Source organism: Camarhynchus parvulus, chromosome 27 (assembly GCF_901933205.1).
Source record: "Camarhynchus parvulus chromosome 27, STF_HiC, whole genome shotgun sequence".
NCBI classification, from domain to species: domain Eukaryota; kingdom Metazoa; phylum Chordata; class Aves; order Passeriformes; family Thraupidae; genus Camarhynchus; species Camarhynchus parvulus.
This window is the reverse complement of record NC_044597.1, coordinates 1,034,354-1,043,125: the sequence shown is the minus strand read 5'-3', so window position 1 is coordinate 1,043,125 and position 8,772 is coordinate 1,034,354.

The following is an 8,772-nucleotide window of genomic DNA, read 5'->3' as shown; positions in this document are numbered from 1 at the left end:
GCTGTCTGTCTTGTAGCCGGAGTGCCCAGGTGACAAGTCCCGTGTGCCACTGCAGATGCCCCTGCATGTGCTGGCTACCACAGGAGATGTTTTTCCAAGCGTGGAGCTTGTGGCAGCATCCACAGCACCCAGCTCAGCAGGGTCCAGCCTGCCTGAGGGAAGCTTGTCCTGCCTTCTGTCCCAGCTCTCCCCAGCTTTGCTTTGCTCTCCTGCCTTCAGCCACATAGCAATGAGAGCTTTTGCCCTCTCCTGTTTGGCAGAATATTACAGGAAAACTGATCTTGCAAATCTCCCATTTTCCTTCCCCAGAAGCGCTCTCGAGGTTGTGAACTTGACTCCCAACCCTATGACACCAGGAATTTGTGTCTGAGAAGGTAACTGCTCCCTGCCCACGCCGCTGCTGTGCCACCAAGAGTCTTTCCTGTGCAGAGCAGCTCCTCCTGGAGCCCCGCAGCCGCGCAGGTGCCGCTGCCCAGGACTCCCCCGGCTGTGTTTCCAACACGTCGCGTTTGGGGGAGCCCCGGGCAAGCGGCTCCTGAGCGGCAGCGCTGGGCACGCCCGGGGGCTCCCAGCCCAACCAGCCCTTCCCACGCCGGTGCTGGCATGGATGTCCTGGGCCCCGGTGCGCTCCGCAATTTCTGTGAGCACGAGCAATACCTCTGTGTTCTCAGAACAGTCTCCTCTGCTGATGGCTCTGCCCTATTTTTCGCCGCTCCTTTCCCACAGTGGCTGCTGAGGAACTCACTCCCATCCTGTCCAGTGGCCTTTTGCATGCAGGGCTCATTCTCTGGATTGCCAGCCATTGCCATCCCTGCTGGGGCTCCCCATCTTCCTTGGGCTCTGCTGGCACAGCCCCGAGCAGGGACAGGTGCTGGCCCCTGCTGCAGCCCTCCCTGGCCAGACCTCCCTGCTTACGGAGCGGGAGCAGGGAGCTCTGGGCATGGGATGTCCAGAAGCCTTTTTGTCCCCATTCACCTCGCTCACTGCATTGCTTTGCAGCGTTGGAAATGCCCCTTCCCAACTCCTCCAGCGGCTGCTGCCCAGACAGGGCAGAGCACAGGCAGCCCTGTTGCCCACAGCCTCCATCACCAGCTGCCTTCTCTTTTTAACCCTATTTTCCCTTTCTGAATTTTTCAGGTTCTGTGCAAAACTGCCACAGAGTGGGAGGAAGTACAACAAGCAGGCACAGCATGTAGAACAGAAAAGGCCAGAAAGCGCCTCTGTGGGTTGCCCCTGTTCCCAGCCCGTTCAAGGTTCTTCCCCGTGCTGTTCCCCATGCTGTTCCCTGTTCAGGAAGTCTGAATTGCCATGGATTCAACGCCTCAGGGATTCCTATGCATCCCAGAGATAAGCATCCCAGGAAGAGACATAGAGTGAAGAACTAAGGTGGAAGACTTTCAAGAAGTTAATGGGATGCCAGCAATTCTTCACTTGCCATTTTAGCTGAGGCTCTCCTTGGATGCCATTTAATTCATTGGTTTTATTTCCTTGGATGCTTTTTCTTTGACTGTTATTTTTTTGCTGCTTTTGTTGAGGGAAGGCCAGAGGGTGCTGCAGGCAAGCACAAGCTCTGGACACCCAGAGGAGGCATCTCAGAGTTTTCCTTATGCCTTGTGGCAATGTTTCCCCCTGCATTCAGTAAAAATAAAGATTGTCCTTGTTTCTCCAGGTGTTGCTGATGTGTCTGCAAAAGCAGTTTCTGTCTCCCTTATGGAATTGGCCAAATTCAGTTGGAGATTGTTGTGGGTTGACCCTGGCCAGATGCCAGTCACTCACAAACCTGCTCAGCCACTCCTCTCTGCAGCTGGACAGAGGGGAGAAAATTTAACAAAGGTTCACGAGTTAAGGACCAGGAGAAAACACTCATCAAATACCATCAAGTGCAAACCGGGCTCGACTTAATGATGTTAAATGAATTTATTACTAACACAGTCAGAGCAGGATAATGAGAAATAAAATAAGCCCTTAAAAACACCTTCCCCTCACCCCCACCTTCTTCCCACCTCTACTGCCTACACCAGCAGCACAAGGAGACAGGGAATGGGGGTTACTCCCCTGCTCTCCGAGACCAAATCTATCACCCTGCTGCACCATGGGGTTCCTCCCATGGGAGACAGTTCTCCTGGAACTTCTCCAGTGTGGCTCCATCTCACCAACAGCAGCTCACTGCAAACTTGTGCAGCATGAGTCCATCCCACAGGCAACATTCCTCCCAGAACTGCTGCGGCACGGGTCACTCTTCCACAGGTGCAGTCCTCCAAGGACAGGCTGCTCCACCCTGGGAGCAGGGCCCCTCTCTCCACAGGCCTCCCACAGGATCACAGCCTCCTCCAGGCATCCCGCTGCTCTGGTGCAGGGCTCCTCCACAGGATGCAGGTGAATCTCTGCTTCGCCGTGGATCCCTGCGGGCTGCAGGAGCACTGCTGCCCCACCATGGTCTCACCACTGCCCGCAGAGGAATCTCGGCTCTGGAGCCTGGAGCATCACCTCAGCCTCAGTCTCCACTGCCTGTGGAGTCTGCAGGTGGTTCTCCTCACATGTTCTCACTCCTGCTTTTCTCTAATCAAAATAAAAACTGTGTCCCAAATTGATTTTGGTATCTTCTGAAATCTGTTACCACTGAGGTGTAATGGCCATTTCTAATTGGGCCAGCCTTGAGAAGGTGCCAGAACCTTCCCTCATGTCCGGCAGAGCCAATGCCAGTGGGCTCCAGGGTAGACATCAAGCTTTAGAGCCATCAGGGATTGGTTCTGCCGGACATTGTGGAAGCTGGAAGCTTCCAGCAGCTTCTAACAGAAGGAATATTCATGACCCCGTGCCCAGGAGGCCGCCCTGGCGCAAGCGCTGCCGCAGCCGCCCCGGCCCGAGCTCTTGGCCCGCGCGTTTCCCCTCAGGCCGGGGCGGCCGCTGCCGGTGCCGCTGCCCGGAGCCGCAGCTGCCCGCGCGGCGGAGCGGCGGCCGTGCTTCCCGGCCGGGCCGGGCCGCCCCTCTGGCCGCTGCTTGCGGGGCCGTGCCGGCCTTGCCCAAGCTGCCCGCGGCTCCCTTTGCACGGCGCTCGCTGCCGGGGCCGGCGCGCTCAGGCGGAGCTGCCGCCCCTCAGGCTCCCAGCGCTTCCCGCCATTGCCGCCGCGGCTCCCTCAGCCTCTGCCGCCGGCCATCCCGACATTGCCCGCCTTTCGGCAAGCTCCCCGCGCCCTCCCGGCGCCAGGCGGCCTTTGGCCCTGCCTGCCTGCGTGCCGCCTGCCCGCCAGAGGCGCTCTCACCGCTCCGCACAAGTGGAGAGGAGAAAAAGGACAGCGAAAGGCTCATGAGTTTACAGAAAGGGAGGGAGACATCCCGCCCCGGTCACGGTCACGGACACAACGGACGGAACTCGGGCATATTCATTACATTTATTACCAAGAAAATCAGAGCAGGATAATGAGAAGCAAAAGAAATTTCAACAGCACCTGTAGCCACAAAGCCATGCCAAAACCTGGCACACACCAACCCAATACAGATGGGAATGGCTTCACAGTGACACTGAGCAGGCTTAGATCCTGTGTTCAGGAGAAATCCTTCCCTGGGAGGCTGGGCAGGCCCTGGCACAGGGTGCCCAGAGCAGCTGGGGCTGCCCCTGCATCCCTGGCAGTGTCCAAGGCCAGGTTGGACGGGGCTTGGAGCAGCCTGGGATAGAGGAAGGTGTCCCTGCCACGGCAGGGGTGAAACTGGACGGGCTTTAAGGCACCTTCCAAGGCAATCCATTCCATGATTCTGCAGATTGATGGCTCTGAGACAGAGTCATTTGGTGACAGCATGGCCTGAACTGCGGTTTGCTGCCAGCTCTGGTGCCAAGCACCATCACAGTGACAACAGCATTGCTAGAGTGTCATAAGAGGGACCACTGTGACATTGGCAGCAGCACTGTGACACAGGAGCTGCCACAGCTGCCCCTCAGGTCTGCGTCCCAGGCGACTGCAGCCAGTCCTGCCTCGCCATGGACCTGCTGACGCGTCTGGTGCGCGCTCTGCTGCTGCTGGCCCTGCTGCTGGCAGTGGCCCCCTCCCCAGCAGTGGGCAAGGAGCTCTGCCCAGAGCCCTGCCACTGCCCAGGCCGTGGGCGGCTGAACTGCGGCCACGCCGGCCTGGCCACCGTGCCCCCGGCCAGCCGCCGCCAAGCCCTGGCCTTCCTGTGAGTCCTGCGGCCCCTCAGAGCCCTGCAGCTGCCCCTCCTCGGCTCCCTGGCTCTGCAAACCCCGCCTGGGACACCCGGGGGACTCCCCTGGCCGGAGACAGGGGGTTGGGGGCCGGAGCTCAGCATGAGGGTGAAGCCAGGCTGGGCACGCTGCGCCTTCTCCAGGCAAAGCCCAATTGCAGCTCAGCATCCAAAAGGCAGGGACATGGGCTTTCCTGAGGGGGGACCGGGTCTTTTGTTGCTTTGCAGAGATTTCACTGGCAACTCCATTGCTGATGTTGGCAAACAAGCCTGGAAGCACTACCCATGGACTGAGACCTTGTAAGTGCCCTGCAGCATTTCAAGGGTCAGGAGTTTGGGGAGTTTCCATCCTTTGGTCTGGGGTTGGAGCAGCAGCCCCCACACCACCCGCTTCCGTTGGAATCCAAAGCTCGGCTGCTCGGCCAGGAGGGGTGTGAATCACCACAGCTTCCCAGCATGGCAAGAATTGCCTTGAGTCTCCTGCAGCCAGGGCACCATCCCCGTGTCTGTCTGCCCAGGGATCAAGCTGAGGTCAGCTTCAGCCGGCCAGGAGCAAGGGCCTGCTCTGGCCAGGAGTGGGGACGATCCCTGCAGCTTTGGTGCCCCAAAGAGATGCTTCAGTCAAGCTGCTGCAGGAGATTTTCCCATGACAATCCCAATTGCTGCTGGGCTGTGGCCGCTGTCACAAGGTCCCTGTGTCCCCTTGCAGAGTGCTCAGGGACAATGAGCTGCGGGCAGTGAAGAGGCATTCCCTGGAGGGGCTGTTCCTGCTGAAGCACCTGTAAGCACTGTGCCCTGCCCACGGTGGGGGGCTCCTGCCTGCCCCAACCTGGGGCCCTGCTGCTCAGCCCAGCCACGGGCACGTGGCCTTTGTCCCTCCTGGGATCCAGGCTGCAGAGGCAGGTTAGAGCAACAGGGCAAATGGAAGTGACATTTGTTGTTCTGCCTGGAGCAGGGATTTGTCCTGCAATGAGATCCTGTCCATTGAGGAACGGGCCTTTGAGCCACTGCCTTTCCTGAAGTTTCTGTGAGTGATCAAGTTTCTCTCTGGTGGTTTTAGCTCAGTCTTTGCATGGGCACCCTTCCTGTGTAGGAAAATGCTCCAGTTGTTTTCCCCACAGTCCCCACATCTGCCCTGCCCAGAGCCCAGCTGAGCTGCAGAGGTCAATGCCGATGGCTGGGCGGCCACGCCAGGGGACAGAGCCCGGCACGGTTGTCCACACACAGCCATCAGAGCAGCCAGTTCTTGCAGCCTTGGCTGCATCCTGGAACAGAAATAGAGTCAGCACGTGTGCCCTTCGCTTGCCCTCCTGGGCAGGCTCCAAACGCTGAGAAAGCAGCAGTTTCCTCCCTCTTCCACCTTGGACTGGCACCTTTCCTGCAAAGGGCTCCTTCTTTGCCCCCTGTCTCTCTAGGGCCAGCCTGATTCCTTTGTGTGACCTCCTCTTTCCCCAGAAATCTCTCCTGGAATGGCCTCACACAGATCCGCAGCGACACTTTCCAGGCCTGGCATGGGATGCAGTTCCTCCGGGAGCTGTAAGTGGCACCAGGGCTAAAGGCACGGCAGGGCGGGTCTCTGCAGGGTCTCTGCAGGGTCAGAGGGCAAGAGCAGATTTGCCCTTGGGAAAGTCCTGATTCCACCTGTGGATGCCAGCCAGGGAGCACCAGGAGTGTGCAGCTGCAAAGGCCCTTTCCCCTGCCCTGCTCCTCTCCTGCAAGGCTGCCTTGAATGCGGCCAGGCCTTGCCCACGTGCCCGGCACAGCCAGCTGACATCCTTGCCATCAGCCCTGACAGAGCTCTCTTGTTTCTCAGGATCCTCAGCCACAACCCGCTGGCTGTCATTGATGATGCTTCCTTCTTCAAGCTGCCCTCAGTGATCTCTCTGTAAGTATTGGCTCATTTGGAGCAGATCCTCAGAGAGCTGTGTCTCTCTGGAGTGCCCTGTTCTCAGGAAAGCAGCACAAATGGTGCAGGAGCAAATCTCCCTCTTGGCCAGCCTGAGTCTGCTGGAGACACAACTACCCTGGCTTCTCTGGGAGCAGGCAGAAGTGGATGCCTCTGCCAACAGCACCACCACCATCATGGCCCTGGGCTTGCTCTCAGAGCAGAGTTGTGGCAGTGTCACCAGAGAATTTCATGAGCTCTTTCCAACGTTTGCAGAGACCTGAGTGCCACCCAAGTGAACTCGCAGACGCTGCTGCATCTGCTGCAGACCACAGTGAGCTTGGAAACCCTGTGAGTGTGTGGGACTGAGCCCCAGCCGCCAGGAGGCCCAGAGTGCTGGGACAGGGGCTCTGCTTGGGAAAGAAATCCGTGTGCCACAAAACCAGAACAAGCCCAGTTAGCTCAAGAGTTGCTGTTTCCTTCTGGGCAAGTGGCAAAACTCAGCAGCTCAGAAGCAGAATCTCACCTTTGGGGTGACTTGCTGCAGGCTTCTCAAAGGGGAATTTGAACTCCAGGCGGGTGCATTTCTGTGTCACGTGGTATTTTGGGAGCAGTTCTACTTTCCAGGTTAAAATCCCCTTGTTAATGTTTTGCACTGGGAGTCAGGGCCCTTTCCCAGAGCTGTGGCACACAGTGAGGCACAAGCCCCATGCGTGGTATGGGTGCGTTCCCTGAGCTGGGCTCTGAGCCATGGCCTGCGTGGCCAGGTGTTCCTCCAAGAATCCCCTCTTGTCTGCAGCCAAGTGCCCAAGGAGGCGGCCTGCTGCCTGTGCCAGGAGCGTCCCCGGCCCGAGAGCCCCTGCAGGAGCATCCAGTTCCTGTGCCAGAAGCTGTGCAGCACCAGCGCCCCGCAGTGCGGTGGGTGTCCGGAGGGGCTGGGGCAGCTCAAATCTGCCCCTTCTCCTGAGCCTGGGGAGATGCTGCAGCACTGCCCCGTGCTGGGGGGTGCTGATCTGCCCTTGGAGTACAGGCCCTGGACAAAACACCTTGGGATGGAAAGTTGCTGCTGATTGTACATATCTTGTGTGTCACATACTGTCTGGACAAGGAACAGCTCCCTGGGCCCACCAAACCTACCAATTTCCTACCCACACCATGGCCCCAGGCAAGGAAAGCAGCAAGGCCCCGTGCCCTTCCCTGGTGCTGGAAGGCAAGGTCTGCCCACAAAGCCCCCAAATTCCCCTAACAGCCTGGTTTCTGTGCCACCCCACTGCCCACTGCAGGGCAAAGGGCAGGGCCCCCGATGTGCTCTGCAGGGTGAACACCAAGCACCGTCATGCCCTGGTTGGCCTGTGCAGGGGGAGCAAAGGCCCGTCCTGCTCTAGCTGGGCACAGGGCACAGCACATGCTGTGCACAGCAGGGCCAGGCTGCCCTTCTGCAAACAGATACAGCCAGGTGTCCAAGGGCCCCAGGGAGCTCGCTTCTCTCACTGCCTCAGCCCCAGCTTTCCCACAGCACAGTCCCAGAGCTCTGGTGCCCTTGGGGAAGTTTTGCATGCTCTAACAGCTTCAGCTGCTGCTCTTGGCAATGGCCCCGGAGCAAAGGAGTCCCTGGGCTTTCCTTCCCCTGCCAGTCTGTGCCCCCCTTGCAGTGCTGATCTTTCCTCTGGGGTCTCTGCCTCTTCACTGGCTCCTGCAGAGCAAGCCAAGGCTGCTCATCTGGAGCTGGGGGAACCTCTCTGACAGCAATCCCATTCCCCTGGGATGTTTCCCTCCCATCCAAAGAGAGCCCCAGGAGACACCAGGAAAAAGCCAGCTCTCTGCCCTGCCCCAAGGGGATAATGGCATGGATTGAAGGGCTCTTCTCCTCACCACAACATATCCTTCACTCTGCTCTTGTGCTCCGTGGCCTTGACATGAGCTCCTGCTGCTTGGGGTAACCTCTGAGCCTGTGTTTGTGCCCAGCTGCTGATCTGTTCTCTTGCTGTTCTCCAGCTCAGACAACTCTGCTACAGAGTCGGGGAGAAATAATGGACATGGAACAAGGCAGAGAGCTGAACAGCATCTCAGTGTTGAGCCTCCAGCCCAAGGAGCCTTCACTGGGAGATGGTGAAACTGTAACGCTTGTGGTTGCCCTGACCCTGAGCACTGAGGGGGATGTCAGCAGCCCGGACAGTTCCAGAAGAAACTCACATCCCCCGCAGCATCTCTTGGGGCATGAAGGCAAAACAAGTGCTCATGACCTGAGGGCCAAGGTCAAGAAGAAGCTGCACAAGGCTAAAAGCATCAAGACTGCCAAAAGCCTTGTAGTGAAAAAGACACCCTCAAGCTGGCATCGAGAGAAGATGGAGCCACGTTTGTACCGGCAAGGATCAAAGCCTTCAGCGGTAGCTGGTGGATTAAAACGTGGTGACGATACCTCCGTGTCTGCACAACACAGAGATGAGGAGGAAGATCCAGCTCCCAGCAAGTACTACATCAAGACACACCAATGGCACAAGAAGAAGGACAGCCAGTATGGGGTTGGATATAATAATCTTTTCTACCAGGTTTCGAAACCTGTGAAAGTGGAGACAAGGTCCAGATCTGACCGGGGTCTAAACAAGAATCTGAATTTTCTCTCTGACCTGTTGATTCGGAGCCGCCCTGCTGCGAGCAGGAGAGGAAGAGCCACAGCTGAAGAGAAGCATTCC